Source organism: Salvelinus fontinalis, chromosome 2, assembly GCF_029448725.1.
Source record: "Salvelinus fontinalis isolate EN_2023a chromosome 2, ASM2944872v1, whole genome shotgun sequence".
Classification (NCBI taxonomy): Eukaryota; Metazoa; Chordata; class Actinopteri; order Salmoniformes; family Salmonidae; genus Salvelinus; species Salvelinus fontinalis.
The window spans coordinates 82,138,250-82,155,051 of record NC_074666.1 but is presented as its reverse complement, the minus strand read 5'-3'; positions in this window follow the sequence as shown (position 1 = coordinate 82,155,051).

The following is a 16,802-nucleotide window of genomic DNA, read 5'->3' as shown; positions in this document are numbered from 1 at the left end:
TTTTTCCTTTTGGCAACTCACAGAAACAGAAATTCTCGCTGCCTTGTTAGCTATTAACACCAAGAAGTCATTAGGGGCTGACAATTTGGATCCGTCTTTGCTTACATATGCAGCACCCCCCCATTGCTGGCTCAGTAACACACATTTTTTATTTAACTTGAGTATCAGGAAATATTCCAAAAGTATGGAAGGCAGCTTTTGTGTTGCCACTCAACTCCATAAGGGCGGGGATAGTAGTGATCTCGATAATTATCGAGCCATTTCCAATCTCCTTTGTCATGCGAAAATCCTAGAATCATTTGTCAACAAACAGCTACATTATTATCTATCTTTAAATGGTGTTCTTAATGTTAATCAATCCGGATTCAGACCTAAACATAGTACCACTACGGCTACCGTGCTTGTTGTCAGGGCTGGGGAGTAACGGATTACATGTAAGGGATACAAAAAAACGGTAACTGTAATCTGTTACGTTACCAGCAAAAATATTGTAATCAGATAACAGATACTTTTGAAAAACTAGATGATTACTTCTTGGATAACCTTGAAATTCAGAAAGGATGTTTGCGAGTAAAAAAAATCTTCTCTGTATTCTCAATGACATTCAAATCAGCATTGAAAAAGGGCGCAAGTTTAAACTGTGTCTTCCAATGGTGCGACTGCTGTCGGCATCCAAAGATTGTCCAACATGAATAAACGCTTGGAGGTGAGGATGACAGCAGTGGTGTAGTCTACAGTGATACGGATATCACTTATTATTGATATCTACATAGCTCATTGATGTGAATCACACAGCTGCTCTCTCATTTAGCTATTTGCGCCTTACAGATTGTGGTTGGTGTGGGTGGCTGTTCACAAATCTAAATGTGTATTTTAACCGAATAATGGCTGAATTCAAGAAGTTTAAGCTGCCTATCAATCATTGTTTTTGAAACCAGTGGACAGCCAGTGAAAAATGCGCTCTTGCAACAGCTGCATAGTGCGGATCCCAGCCTATGGAATAAAAGTGGGGCTTTTATTGCTCAATCTAATTCATGCTGATAAAATAAAGAAATATATAGTGGACATATGCTCAAACTCGCACACGTTTGAAAGACTTAAAGGGGCAATCTGTAGTTGCTACATCCATTTTTGGACTTAGAAATTATATGTATATACTGTATATATATATATACAGTGGGGAGAACAAGTATTTGATACACTGACGATTTTGCAGGCTTTCCTACTTACAAAGCATTTAGAGGTCTGTATTTTTTCAATCATAGGTACACTTCAACTGTGAAATACGGAATCTAAAACATCCAGAAAATCACATTGTATGATTTTTAAGTAATTAATTTGCATTTTATTGCATGACATAAGTATTTGATACATCAGAAAAGCAGAACTTAATATTTGGTACAGAAACCTTTGTTTGCAATTACAGAGATCATACGTTTCCTGTAATTCTTGACCAGGTTTGCACACACTGCAGCAGGGATTTTGGCCCACTCCTCCATACAGACCTTCTCCAGATCCTTCAGGTTTCAGGGCTGTCGCTGGGCAATACGGACTTTTAGCTCCCTCCAAAGATTTTCTATTGGGTTCAGGTCTGGAGACTGGCTAGGCCACTCCAGGACCTTGAGATGCTTCTTACGGAGCCACTCCTTAGTTGCACTGGCTGTGTGTTTCGGGTCGTTGTCATGCTGGAAGACCCAGCCACGACCCATCTTCAATGCTCTTACTGAGGGAAGGAGGTTGTTTGCCAAGATCTCGCGATACATGGCCCCATCCATCCTCCTCTCAATACGGTGCAGTCGTCCTGTCCCCTTTGCAGAAAAGCCTTCCCAAAGAATGATGTTTCCACCTCCATGCTTCACGGTTGGGATGGTGTTCTTGGGGTTGTACTCATCCTTCTTCTTCCTCCAAACACGGCGAGTGGAGTTTACACCAAAAAGCTCTATTTTTGTCTCATCAGACCACATGACCTTCTCCCATTCCTCCTCTGGATCATCCAGATGGTCATTGGCAAACTTCAGACGGGCCTGGATATGCGCTGGCTTGAGCAGGGGGACCTTGCGTGCGCTGCAGGATTTTAATCCATGACGGCGTAGTGTGTTACTAATGGTTTTTTTTGAGACTGTGGTCCCAGCTCTCTTCAGGTCATTGACCAGGTCCTGCCGTGTAGTTCTGGGCTGATCCCTCGCCTTCCTTGTGATCATTGATGCCCCACGAGGTGAGATCTTGCATGGAGCCCCAGACCGAGGGTGATTGACAGTCATCTTGAACTTCTTCCATTTTCTAATAATTGCGCCAACAGTTGTTGCCTTCTCACCAAGCTGCTTGCTTATTGTCCTGTAGCCCATCCCAGCCTTGTGCAGGTCTACAATTTAACCCTGATGTCCTTACACAGCTCTCTGGTCTTGGCCATTGTGGAGAGTTTGGAGTCTGTTTGATTGAGTGTGTGGACAGGTGTCTTTTATACAGGTAACGCGTTCAAACAAGGGGAGTTAATACAGGTAATGAGTGGAGAACAGGAGGGTTTTTTAAAGAAAAACTAACAGGTCTGTGAGAGCCGGAATTCTTACTGGTTGGTCAAATACTTATGTCATGCAATAAAATGCAAATTAATTACTTAAAAATAATACAATGTGATTTTCTGGATTTTTGTTTTAGATTCCGTCTCTCACAGTTGAAGTGTACCTGTGATAAAAATTACAGACCTCTACATGCTTTGTAAGTAGGAAAACCTGCAAAATCGGCAGTGTATCAAATACTTGTTCTCCCCACTGTATATATACACTGCTCAAAAAAATAAAGGGAACACTAAAATAACACATCCTAGATCTGAATTAATGAAATATTCTTATTAAATACTTTTTTCTTTACATAGTTGAATGTGCTGACAACAAAATCACCCAAAAATGATCAATGGAAATCAAATTTATCAACCCATGGAGGTCTGGATTTGGAGTCACACTCAAAATTAAAGTGGAAAACCACACTACAGGCTGATCCAACTTTGATGTAATGTCCTTAAAACAAGTCAAAATGAGGCTCAGTAGTGTGTGTGGCCTCCACGTGCCTGTATGACCTCCGTACAACGCCTGGGCATGCTTCTGATGAGGTGGCGGATGGTCTCCTGAGGGATCTCCTCCCAAACCTGGACTAAAGCATCCGCCAACTCCTGGACAGTCTGTGGTGCAACGTGGCGTTGGTGGATGGAGCGAGACATTATGTCCCAGATGTGCTCAATTGGATTCAGGTCTGGGGAACGGGCGGGCCAGTCCATAGCATCAATGCCTTCCTCTTGCAGGAACTGCTGACACACTCCAGCCACATGAGGTCTAGCATTGTCTTGCATTAGGAGGAACCCATGGCCAACCGCACCAGCATATGGTCTCACAAGGGGTCTGAGGATCTCATCTCGGTACCTAATGGCAGTCAGGCTACCTCTGGCGAGCACATGGAGGGCTGTGCGGCCCCACAAAGAAATGCCACCCCACACCATGACTGACCCACCGCCAAACCGGTCATGCTGGAGGATGTTGCAGGCAGCAGAACGTTCTCCACGGCGTCTCCAGACTCTGTCACGTCTGTCACATGTGCTCAGTGTGAACCTGCTTTCATCTGTGAAGAGCACAGGGCGCCAGTGGCGAAATTCCCAATCTTGGTGTTCTCTGGCAAATGCTAAACGTCCTGCACGGTGTTGGCCTGTAAGCACAACCCCCACCTGTGGACGTCGGGCCCTCATACCACCCTCATGGAGTCTGTTTCTGACCGTTTGAGCACACACATGCACATTTATGGCCTGCTGGAGGTCATTTTGCAGGGCTCTGGCAGTGCTCCTCCTGCTCCTCCTTGCACAAAGGCGGAGGTAGCAGTCCTGCTGCTGGGTTGTTGCCCTCTTACGGCCTCCTCCACGTCTCCTGATGTACTGGCCTGTCTCCTGGTAGCGCCTCCATGCTCTGGACACTACGCTGACAGACACAGCAAACCTTCTTGCCACAGCTCGCATTGATGTGCCATCCTGGATGAGCTGCACTACCTGAGCCACTTGTGTGGGTTGTAGACTGCGTCTCATGCTACCACTAGAGTGAAAGCACCGCCAGCATTCAAAAGTGACCAAAACATCAGCCAGGAAGCATAGGAACTGAGAAGTGGTCTGTGGTCACCACCTGCAGAACCACTCCTTTATTGGGGGTGTCTTGCTAATTGCCTATAATTTCCACCTGTTGTCTATTCCATTTGCACAACAGCATGTGAAATTTATTGTCAATCTGTGTTGCTTCCTAAGTGGACAGTTTGATTTCACAGAAGTGTGATTGACTTGGAGTTACATTGTGTTGTTTAAGTGTTCCCTTTATTTTTTTGAAGCTGGTGAGAGAATGCCAAGAGTGTGCAAAGCTGTCATCAAGGCAAAGGGTGGCTATTTGAAGAATCTCAAATATAAAATATATTTTGATTTGTTTAACACTTTTTTGGTTACTACATGGTTCCATATGTGTTATTTCATAGTTTTGATGTCTTCACTATTATTCTACAAAATAGAAAATAGTAAAAATAAACAAAAACCTTGAATGAGTAGGTGTTCTAAAACTTTTGACCGGTAGTGTATATATCCATTGATTATTGAAGAACATATATTGTAAATGCCTCATGAGCTTAGTTCAATTGTCACCCTCCACGAGAACCCAAAATATAAGCTTGTTTTTCTCCAATGTTTGTAAACATTGTAAATGTAAAAAAACACAGTATAGCCTCATATCATGGTTAAAACAATAATTTTGATATCATGGATGGTCAGTCCTTGATATCAAGGATACCAATCTGAGAGTGGTTTCATTTCTAAGAGTGGTTACATTTCACCAGGCTCTCAGCTTTCTACCAAAAAAGAGGCGGGGCGACTATTTTCTTAATGTTGGATAAGGGTCTTGGTCAGGGAGGTGACCAAGAACCAGACGGTCACTCTGACAGAGCTCCAGAGTTCCTCTGTGGAGATGGGAGAAACTTCCAGAAGGACAACTATTTCTGCAGCACTCCACCAATCAGGCCTTTATGGTAGCGCGGCCAGACAGAAGCCACTCCTCAGTAAAAGGCAAATGACAGTCCGCTTGGAGTTTGCCAAAAGGCAAAAAGACTCTCAGGACTCTCAGACCATGAGAAGAAAAAAATTCTCTGTGATGAAACCAAGATTGAACTCTTTGGTCTGAATGCCAAGCATCACGTCTGGAGGAAACCTGGCACCATCCCTACGGTGAAGCATGGTGGTGGCAGCGTCATACTGTGGGGATGTTTTTCAGCGGCAAGAACTGGGAGACTAGTCAGGACCGAGAGGAAAGATGAACGGAGTGAAGTACGGAGAGATCCTTGATGAAAACATGCTCCAGAGCACTCATGACCTTAACCTGGGACGAAGGTTCACCTTCCAACCGGACAACAACCCTTAGCACACAGCCATGACAACGCAGGAGTGGCTTTGGGAAAAGTCTCTGAATGTCCTTGAGTGGCCTAACCAGAGCCTGGACTTGAAGGTCTCTCCGATCGAACATCTCTGGAGAGACCTGAAAATAGCTGTGCAGCAACGCTCCCCATCCAACCTGACAGAGCTTCAGAGGATCTGCAGAGAAGATTGGGAGAAACGCCCCAAATAGAGGTGTGCCAAGCTTGTAGCGTCATACCCAAGAAGACTTGAGGCTGTAATCACTGCCAAAGGTGCTTCAACAAAGTACTGAGTAAAAGGTCTGAATACTTATGTAAATTTGACATTTTTATTTTAATATATTTGCAAAAATATCTACAAACTTGTTTTTGCTTTGTCATATTGGGGTATTGCGTGTAGATTGATGAGAGAAAATAACAATTTAATCAATTTTAGAATAACTCTGTAACGTAACAAAAGGTGGAAAAAGTCAAGGGGTCTGAATTCTCTCCGAATGCACTGTATAAACAGTATGTTTGATATATTTATACAGGGTTCATCTGAAAAATAGACCTTAATCTCAGTATGACTTCTCTGTCAAAATAAAGGTCTAATAATAATAATATCTACAAGTGGTATGGTTTTAAAAGGTGAATCTTTCCAAAAGCGCGGGTATGTAGAGGATCTTAGATTGCCGCGATGACCCTGTCTCTCCCTGTTGAGGATTAACTGATGCCAGCCAGGAGATACCAGGGCTACATTTAGCAGAATGATCCAGCCCATTTGAGATAATGAAAAAGAAGAAAGACAACAACAACTCACAGTCTTTGGCTGTGTCCTTTTCTGTATGCTCTAACCAAAACAGAGGTAGAGGCTTGGTAATGTACTGTAGGTAGGCGATGTTCTCTCACTCACACAGAGAGTGGGCCTATTTAGAAAAACACTGCCACAGTGATGCTATTGCTTATGTATCAATCACTGCACTTAATCCCCCTATCATACATAACTGTACTATATACACATTGGCTTACGGTGTGTTTGTAGGTAACAGAGATAAATAATTACATTGGGATGCGAGGGAGGCCATCCTACAGAGTTTTTGTAACTGTGAGGCCTGAAGCTAATTATAGTACAGTATATGACAGGAACAGCTGATTTACCTTTATGACAACATTGCAGCAAAGTATAGGCTGTAACATAACACTAATATCTGTGCAGTGTGTGACAATCACACACGAATTCTTCCTTATTTACTGCCATAATGAATGAACACTACCAATGGTGTAAAGTACTTCAGTAAAAATACTTTAAAGTACTACTTAAGTAGTTTTTTTAGGGTATCTGTACTTTACAATTGATGTTTTTTACTACTTTTACTTCACTACATTCCTAAATAAAATAATATACTTTTTACTCCTTACATTTTCCCTGACACCCAAAAGTATATTTTGAATGCTTAGCAGGACAGGAAAATTGTCTAATTTGCGCACTTATCGAGAGAACATCCCTGGTTATCGCTACTGTGTCACGATCGTCTTGCTGAGAAAGAGAGGACCAAGGCGCAGCGCGTGAAAAATACATCTTCTTTAATGAAGGAAAAAACACTTACAAAATGAACAAAACAAACGATCGTGAAGCTAAACAGAACTAAGTGCACACAGGCAACATAGACAATTACCCACACCCACCTAAAGCCTATGGCTGCCTTAAATATGGCTCCCAATCAGAGACAACAATAAACAGCTGTCTCTGATTGAGAACCAAATCAGGCAACCATAGACTTTCCTAAACACCTACACTGAACACAACCCCATACATACTAAAAACCCCTTAAACAATACACACACCCTAAACTAGACCAAAACACACAAAGACAACCCACCCCAACTCACGCCTTGACCAACTAAATAAATAAAAGAAAAAGGAACAATAGGTCAGGAACGTGACATAACCCCCCCCCCCCCTTAAGGTGCGAACTCCGGGCGCACCAGCATAAAGTCTAGGGGAGGGTCTGGGTGGGCGTCTGTCCACGGTGGTGGCTCTGGCGCTGGTCGTGGTCCCCACCCCACCATAGTCACTACCCGCTTTCGTAGCCTCCTCCAAATGGCCACCCTCCAAATGGCCACCCTCCAAATTAACGGGCAGCACCGGACTAAGGGGCAGCACCGGACTAAGGGGCAGCACCGGACAAAGGGACGGCAGCGCCGGACTGAGGGACGGCAGCTCCGGACTGAGGGACGGAAGCTCCGGACTGAGGGACGGAAGCTCCGGACTGAGGGACGGAAGCTCCGGACTGAGGGACGGAAGCTCCGGACTGAGGGACGGCAGCTCCGGACTGGCTGACGGATCTGGCTGCTCATGGCTGGCTGACGGATCTGGCTGCTCATGGCTGGCTGACGGATCTGGCTGCTCATGGCTGGCGGACGGATTTGGCTGCTCATGGCTGGCGGACGGATCTGGCTGCTCATGGCTGGCGGACGGATCTGGCTGCTCATGGCTGGCGGACGGATCTGGCTGCTCATGGCTGGCGGACGGATCTGGCTGCTCATGGCTGGCGGACGGCTCTGGCTGATCCTGTCTGGCGGAAGGCTCTGGCTGATCCTGTCTGGCGGAAGGCTCTGGCTGATCCTGTCTAGCGGAAGGCTCTGGCTGATCCTGTCTGGCGGAAGGCTCTGGCTGATCCTGTCTGGCGGAAGGCTCTGGCTGATCCTGTCTGGCGGAAGGCTCTGGCGGCTCCTGTCTGGCGGAAGGCTCTGGCGGCTCCTGTCTGGCGGAAGGCTCTGGCGGCTCCTGTCTGGCGGAAGGTTCTGGCGGCTCCTGTCTGGCGGAAGGCTCTGGCGGCTCCTGTCTGGCGGAAGGCTCTGGCGGCTCCTGTCTGGCGGAAGGCTCTGGCGGCTCCTGTCTGGCGAAAGGCTCTGGCGGCTCCTGTCTGGCGGACGGCTCTGGCGGCTCCTGTCTGGCGGACGGCTCTGGCGGCTCCTGTCTGGCGGACGGCTCTGGCGGCTCCTGTCTGGCGGACAGCTCTGAAGGCTCATGGCAGACGGGCGGCTTTGCAGGCTCAGTACAGACGGGCGGCTTTGAAGACTCAGTACAGACGGGCAGTTCATGCGACGCTTGGGCAGACGGACAGTTCAGACGGCGTTGGGCAGACGGGCAGTTCAGGCGCCATTGGGCAGACGGGCAGTTCAGGCGCCGTTGGGCAGACGGGCAGTTCAGGCGCCGTTGGGCAGACGGCAGACTCTGGCCGGCTGAGACGCACTGTAGGCCTGGTGCGTGGTGCCGGAACTGGAGGTACCGGGCTAAAGACACGCACCTTCAGGCTAGTGCGGGGAGAAGGAACAGGGCATGCTGGACCCTGGGGACGCACATTAGGCCTAGTGCGTGGTGCCGGAACTGGTGGTACCGGGCTGGGGACACGCATCTCAGGGCTAGTGCGGGGAGCAGCAACAGGACGCACAGGACTCTGGAGACGTACAGGAGGTGTGATGCGTGGTGTAGGCACTGGTGGTAATGGGCTGGAGACACGCACCATAGAGCTAGTGCGTGGAGGAGGCACAGGGCTCTGAAGACGCACAGGAAGCCTGGTGCGTGGTGTAGGCACTGGTGGTACTGGGTTGGGGCGGGGAGGTGGCGCCGGAAATACCGGACCGTGCAGGCGTACTGGCTCCCTTGAGCACTGAGCCTGCCCAACCTTACCTGGTTTTATGCTCCCCGTCGCCCGACCAGTGCGGGGAGGTGGAATAACCCGCACCGGGCTATGTAGGCGAACCGGGGACACCATGCGTAAGGCTGGTGCCATGTAAGCCGGCCCGAGGAGACGCACTGGTGACCAGATGCGTTGGGCAGGCCTCATGACATCCGGCTCAACGCTCAATCTAGCCCGGCCGATACGTGGAGCTGGAATGTACCGCACCCGTACAGGAGACACCATGCGCTCTACTGCGTAACACGGTGTCTGCCTGTACTCTCGCTCTCCACGGTAAGTACAGGGAGTAGGGGCAGGTCTCCTACCTGACTTCGCCACTCTCCCTTTAAGCCTCCCCCCCAATAATTTTTTGGGTTGTACTCACGGGCTTCCAGCCTTGCTTCCGTGCTGCCTCCTCATATCGCCTCCTCTTGGCTTTAGCTGCCTCCAGTTCTTCACGAGGGAGGCGATATTCTCCCGGTTGTGCCCAAGGTCCCTTTCCATCCAGTATCTCCTCCCATGTCCATGAATCCTGTGTAGGTGGGTCCTGTTGCCGCTTGACACGCCGCTTGGTCCTAGATTGGTGGGTAATTCTGTCACGATCGTCTTGCTGAGAAAGAGAGGACCAAGGTGCAGCGCGTGAAAAATACATCTTCTTTAATGAAGGAAAAAACAAACACTTACAAAATGAACAAAACAAACGATCGTGAAGCTAAACAGAACTAAGTGCACACAGGCAACATAGACATAGACAATTACCCACACCCACCTAAAGCCTATGGCTGCCTTAAATATGGCTCCCAATCAGAGACAACAATAAACAGCTGTCTCTGATTGAGAACCAAATCAGGCAACCATAGACTTTCCTAAACACCTACACTGAACACAACCCCATACATACTAAAAACCCCTTAAAAAATACACACACCCTAAACTAGACCAAAACACACAAAGACAACCCACCCCAACTCACGCCTTGACCAACTAAATAAATAAAAGAAAAAGGAACAATAGGTCAGGAACGTGACATACTGCCTCTGATCTGGCAGACTCACTAAACACAAATGCTTTGTTTGTAAATGATGTCTGAGTGTTGAACTGTGCCCTGGCTCTCTGTAAATTAAAAAAACAAGAAAATTGTGTCGTCTGGTTTGGTTAACACAAGGAATCTTTTGTGATTTCTACTTTTACTTTTGACACTTAAGTACATTTAAAACCAAATACTTTTAGACTTTTACTCAAGTAGTATTTTACTGGGTGACTTTAACTTTTACTTGAGTCATTTTCTTTTAAGGTACCTTTACCTTTACCCAAGTATGTTACATCTGCTCTTGCCACACCCTCTACTGCTCATCCTGTGACTCCTTGATCTGCCGCCACTCCCCCAGTGCCCTCTCCCTCTGTGTGTGTGATTGTGTGGGCCGGAGACAGGTGTGCTGGAGTCAGAGCAGATCCCCACCAGCTGCAATCTGTTCCATAATCAAAACCTCTACAAATACTCAGTCCTGCCACTTCCACACTGCCAGATTGTAATCTTTGCTCAGTCAGGCTACAGTTCTAGCCATTTGTTACTATTTAGAGCCTGTTGTGCCTGTTTTCCTTGCCTGACACAGTTTCCCTCTCCGCTACAGTTCTAGCAGGATAAAGAATACAAATATTGTTAACATTATAGCAGCAGCATACGGGGTGGGTGGGTGAGTGCGTGGTGGTGAGTCCCTTTAGAAAGTATTCACACTTTTTCCACATTTTGTTGTGTTACAAAGTGGGATTAAAATGCATTTAATTGTCTTTTTTCTTGTCAACGATCTACACAAAATACTCATGTCAAAGTGGAAGACGAATTCTAAATTTGGTAGTGATTACAGCTGTGAGTCTCTAAGAGCTTTGAACACCTGGATTATACAATATTTGCACATTCTTAAAAAAAATTCAAGCTTTATGAAATTAGTGATCATTGCTAGACAGCCATTTTCAAGTCTTGCTAGAAGTTTTAAAGACGATTTATTAAGTCAAAACTGTAAGTAGGCCACTCAGTAACATTCAATGTCATCTTGGTAAGCAACTCCAGTGTACAGTATATTTGACTTTGGGTTATTGTCCTGCAGAAAGGTGAATTTGTCTCCTAGTGTCTGTTGGAAAGAAGACTAAACCAGGTGTTCCTCTAGGATGTTGCCTGTGCTTAGCTTTATTCCATTCATTTTTATCATTAAAAAACTCCCTAGTCCTTGCCAAGCATACCCATAACATGATGCAGCCACCACTATGCTTGAAAATATGAAGAGTAGTACTCAGTGATGTGTTGGATTTGCCACAAACATAACACTTTGTATTAATTTCTTTGTCACACCTTTTGCAGTTTTACTTTAGTGCCTTATGGCAAACAGGATGGACGTTTTTAAATATTGTTATTCTGTTGATCCATCCTCAGTTTTCTCCTATTACCGCCATTAAACTCTGAAACTTTGTAGTGACTGAGTGTATTGATACACTAACCAAATGTCACGGCCTGGCCATAGAGAGGCTTTTATTCTCTATTTTGGTTAGGTCAGGGTGTGACTAGGGTGGGCATTCTAGTTTCTTTATTTCTATTTCTTTGTGTTTGGCTGGGTGTTGTTCTCAATCAGAGGCAGCTGTCTATCGTTGTCTCTGATTGAGAACCATACTTAGGTTTCCCTTTTTTCCACCTGTCTTTGTGGGAAGTTGACTTTGTTTAGAGCACATAGCCTTTAGCTTCACGGTTTGTTTTTATAGTGTTTATTGTTTTGTTCGGCGTAATTTTTATTCAATAAATGAAAATGTACGCTCACCACGCTGCACCTTGGTCCACTTCCTTCAACAGCCGTGACACCAAAGTGTAATAAATAACTTCACCATTCTCAAAGGGATGTTCAATGTCTGCTTTTATTTTCCGTTTTACCCATCTACCAACAGGTGCCATTTTCTGCAAGGCATTGGAAAACCTACCTGGTGTTAATGGTTGAATCTGTGTTTGAAATGTGTGGAGTACAGAGATGAGGTTGTCATTCAAAAATCATGTTTCAACAGTATCATTGCACACAAAGTGAGTCGATGCAACTTATTATGTGACTGGTTAAGCATATTTTTTACTCCTGAACTTATTTAGCTGGCCCTAACAAAGGGGTTGAATACTGACTCAATACATTAAAGCTTTTAATTTCTTATTAATTTGTTAAAATTTCGAAAACATCATTCCAATTTGACATTATGGAGTATTGTGTGTAGGTCATTTACAAAAATCTAAATGTAATCGTTTTTCAATTCACAACAACAAAATGTGTAAAAGGTCAAGGTGTGTGAATACTTTCTGAAGGCACATGAGTGTATGTGAGTGGGTGAGTCTGTGTGTGTGTGTGCAAGAGTGTCAGTTTAGGTGTGTGTTAGTGTGTGGGCGGAGACCTGTGAGTATGCATATAGTTCTTGGTGGGGGTGGGCATCTATTGTCTATCTGTTTTAAATTTTCATTGCTTGGGGGTAGAAGCTGTCTCGGAGCCTATTGGTCCAAGACCTGATACTTTGGTTCCGCCTACCGGACGGAAGCAGAGAGAACAGTCCATGGCAGGGGTGACTGGAGTCGTTGGACATTTTTCAGGCCTTCATCAGACACTGCTTGGAGTGTATGTCCTGAATGGGTGGGAGCTCGATGTGCTGGGTCTTCTGCACCACTCTCTGTAGGGCCTTGCGGACGAGGGTGGTGCAGTTGCCATAACAGGAAGTGGTGCAGCCAGTCAAGATGCTCTCAATGGTGCATCTGTTGAAGATCTGAGGGGCCTTGCCAAATCTCTTTAGCACCCTGAGGGTGAAGAGGCGGTGTCGCCCCTTCTTCACGACTGTGCCGGTGTGAGAGGAACATGTTAAGTTATCAGTGATGGAGATACAAAAGAACTTATAGCGCTTGACCTTCTCCTTTCCATTCCACCCTGTCGCTGTGGATGGTGATGCCCCCTTTTCACAATCAGCTCCTTGGTATTGCTGACGTTAATATGGAGATTTTTGCCCTGGCACCACACTGCCAGGTCTCTGACCTCCTCTCTGTAGGCTGTCTCATCACTGTCGATGATCAGGTCCACTACCACCATGTCATCAGCAAACTTGATGATGGAGTTGGCCACCCAGTCATGGGTGAACAAGGAGTAAAGGAGGGGACTAAGGACACACTAAGTACATAACTAAGTGTTGTGGGTCAGCGTGGCGGAGTTGTTGTTACCTACCCTCACCAGCTGGGGGCATCCCGTTAGCAAGTCCAGGATCCAGTTGCAGAGGGAGGTGTTTAGTCCCTGGGTCCCAATCTTGGTGATGAGCTTGGAGGGTACTATAGTGTTGAACACTGAGCTGTAGTCAATGAACAGCATTCTCACATAGGTATTTCCCCTCTTGTCTAGGTAGGTGAGCGCAGTGTGGATTGCAATTAAAACTGACCAAAAATATAAACGGAAAGTGATGGTCCCATGTTTCATGAGCTGAAATAAAAGATCCCAGAAATGTTCCATATGCACAACATTTTGCGCAAAAGGTTGTTTACATCCACGGTAGTGAGCATTTCTCCCTTGCCAAGATAATCCATCCACCTGACAGATGTGGAATATCAAGAAGCTGATTTAACAAGATCATTACACAGGTGCACCTTGTGCTGGGGACAATAAAAGGCCTCTCTAAAATGTTTTTTCATATAACACAATGCCACAGATTTCTTAAGTTTTGAGGGAGCGTAGAATTGGCATGCTGACCGCAGGAATGTCCACCAGAGATGTTGTGAGAGAATTTAATGTTAATTTCTCTACCATAACCCGCCTCCAACGTCATTTTAGAGAATTTGGCAGTACGTCCAACCAACCGGCGTCATGAGGGCGAGCGGTTTGCTGATGTCAACGTTGTGAACAGAGTGCCCCATGGTGGCGGTAGGGTTTTGGTAAGGGCAGGCAGGCATAAGCTAAGGACAACGAACACAATTGCATTTTATTGATGGCAATTTGAATGCACAGAGATACTGTGATAAGATCCCGAGGCCCATTGTTGTGCCATTCATCCGTTGCCATCATCTCGTAGGACTTTACCTTATTCCTTTAGTCTTTTTGCACTTACATTACATAAGTGTACATAAGTGTAGCAAAGCACTCTTTACCGGTTCAAACAGCCCCAATCAGCCTTCTTAGTAAACTTTTGACATTTTCTTTGACCAGATACAATGTTATTTCACTGTAAATAGATTAAAACAGACTTTCAGCATGCTTATAGTGAAGGGTACTCAATATGTACGGCACTGACAAAAATAACTGATGATTGGCTGAAAGAAATTGATAATAAGAAGATTGTGGGAGCTGTATTGTTAGACTTTGATATTTTTTTATCATAATCTGTTGCTTAAAAAATGTATATGTTATGGATTTACATCCTCTGCTATATTAATGATTGAGAGCTACCTATCTAATAGAACACATAGGGGTTTATTTAATGGAAGCCTCTCTAACGTAAACCAGGTAGATTGTGGTATACCTCAAGGCAGCTGCCTTGGCCCGCTACTGTTATCTTTTTTTTATACTAATGACCTACCACTATCCTTGAATGAAGCCTGTGTGTTTATGTATGCTGATGACTCAACATTGTATACAACAACTACCCCAGCAAGTGAAATCGCTGCAATCCTTAACAAAGAGCTGCAGTCAGTTTTTGAATAGGTGGCTAGTAATATGCTAGACCTAAATATATTAAAAACATTGTGTTTGGGACAAATAATTCGCTAAACCCTAAACCTCATCTAAATCTAGTCATGGATAATTTGGCGATTGAGCAAGTTGAGGAGACTAAACTGCTTGGTGTAACCCTAGATTGTAAGCTGACATGGTTAAAACATATAGATTCAACGGTTGCTAAAATGGGGAGAGGTCTACCCGTGACAAAGCTCTGTTCTGCTTTCTTGACATTACAATCAGCAAAACAAGTCCTGCGGGTTGTAGTTTTATCAAACCTGGACTATCCAGTATGTATGGTCAAGTGTGGCAAAAAAGGACATAGGCAAATTACAGTCGGTCTAGAACAGAGCAGGTCTAGCCCTTAAATGTACTCTAATATCAACAGCATGCATATTAATCTCTCTTGGCTCAAAGTAGAGGAGATATTGACTGCATCACTACTGGTCTTTGTGAGAGGTATTGACGTGTTTAAAGTACCAAACTGTCATACATACCCCCTAAGACATTCCAACAAAGGTCTCTTTACAGTCCCCAAGTCCAGAACAGAGGCTAGGAAACGCACAGTACTATATAGAGCCATGACTACATGGAGCTCTCTTCCACCTCAGGCAACTCAAGCTTGCCGTAAAATCTGATTTAACTGAAAAAACGGATAAAACGGCACAACGTAGACTGTGAAGAGACACACAAACACACACTATTCTTAGCAATGTAATGTAGTGTTGTAATATTATAATGGAGCAATGTAAATTTGTATAATGCTCTTTGCTTTGTTTGATAAAATGTTTTTATCTCTGTTTGAACCCCAGGAAGAGTAGCTGGTGCCTATTTTTAGTAATAAAATACTAAAAACTAAGTGGGTCAAGTCTTCTGGTGGGGGAAAACAACATAACAATCACATTAAAATACATGATGAAAAAAAGTTATTCTGTGTTTGAATTGGGTTTTTTCGAGGAAACTTTATGATAACCAATAAAATGTAAATATGTGGTTATCGTAAATGAAGAAACCTGACTATATTAATAGGTCTTCCTCATCTGACCTCCACTGAGTCACAGATTGTTCTTTAGCAGTCACTCCACTGCTCTCACTGAGCCTACTGAGAGACTATTTAAATGCCAAATGCCATCTGTCCACCACAGAGACAAAAGATACCAGATTGGGAATGGGTATATTGCATGAGGGGCTGTAATACCCTATTAATCAAAAGAGGAAACAGAGAAGTTGCCATGGTATGTCAAAGAAACATTCCTCAAGCCTGATTGAAAAAAATATGCTATTAAATCAAAATTTAGTTGACCATTTGAATATTTATAGGATCTACATTAAATGACTCCTAATTTCCTAAATGACAGATTTGATCAAATTAAATTACACAAACATATAAAGTTGTAGACCACTCTATAGAGACAAATGACACATTCAACAGCTAAACACTACTACAGGTCGTAGTATTCAGACCTCTTGACTTTTTCCACATTTTGTTGCGTTACAGCCTTATTCTAAAATTGATAAAATATTACTTTTTTCTCAGCAATCTACACAAAATACCCCATAATGACAAAGTGAAAACAGGTTTTTAGAAATGTTTGCAAATCTATATAAAAAAATACCTTATTTACATAAGTATTCAGACCCTTTGCTATGGGACTCGAAATTGAGCTCAGGTGCATCCCGTTTCCATTGATCATCCTTGAGATGTTTCTACAACTTGATTGGAGTCCACCTGTGGTAAATTCAATTGATTGGACATGATTTGGAACGGCACACACCTGTCTATATAAGGTCCCACAGTTGACAGTGCATGTCAGAGCAAAAACCAAGCCATGAGGTTGGTGAGATGGGAGAACCTTCCAGAAGGACAACCATCTATGCAGCACTCCACCAATCAGGCCTTTATGGTAGAGTGGCCAGACGGAAGCCACTACTCAGTAAAAGGAACATGACAGCCGGCTTGGAGTTTGACAAAAGGCACCTAAAGATTCTCAGACCATGGCCTGAATGCCAA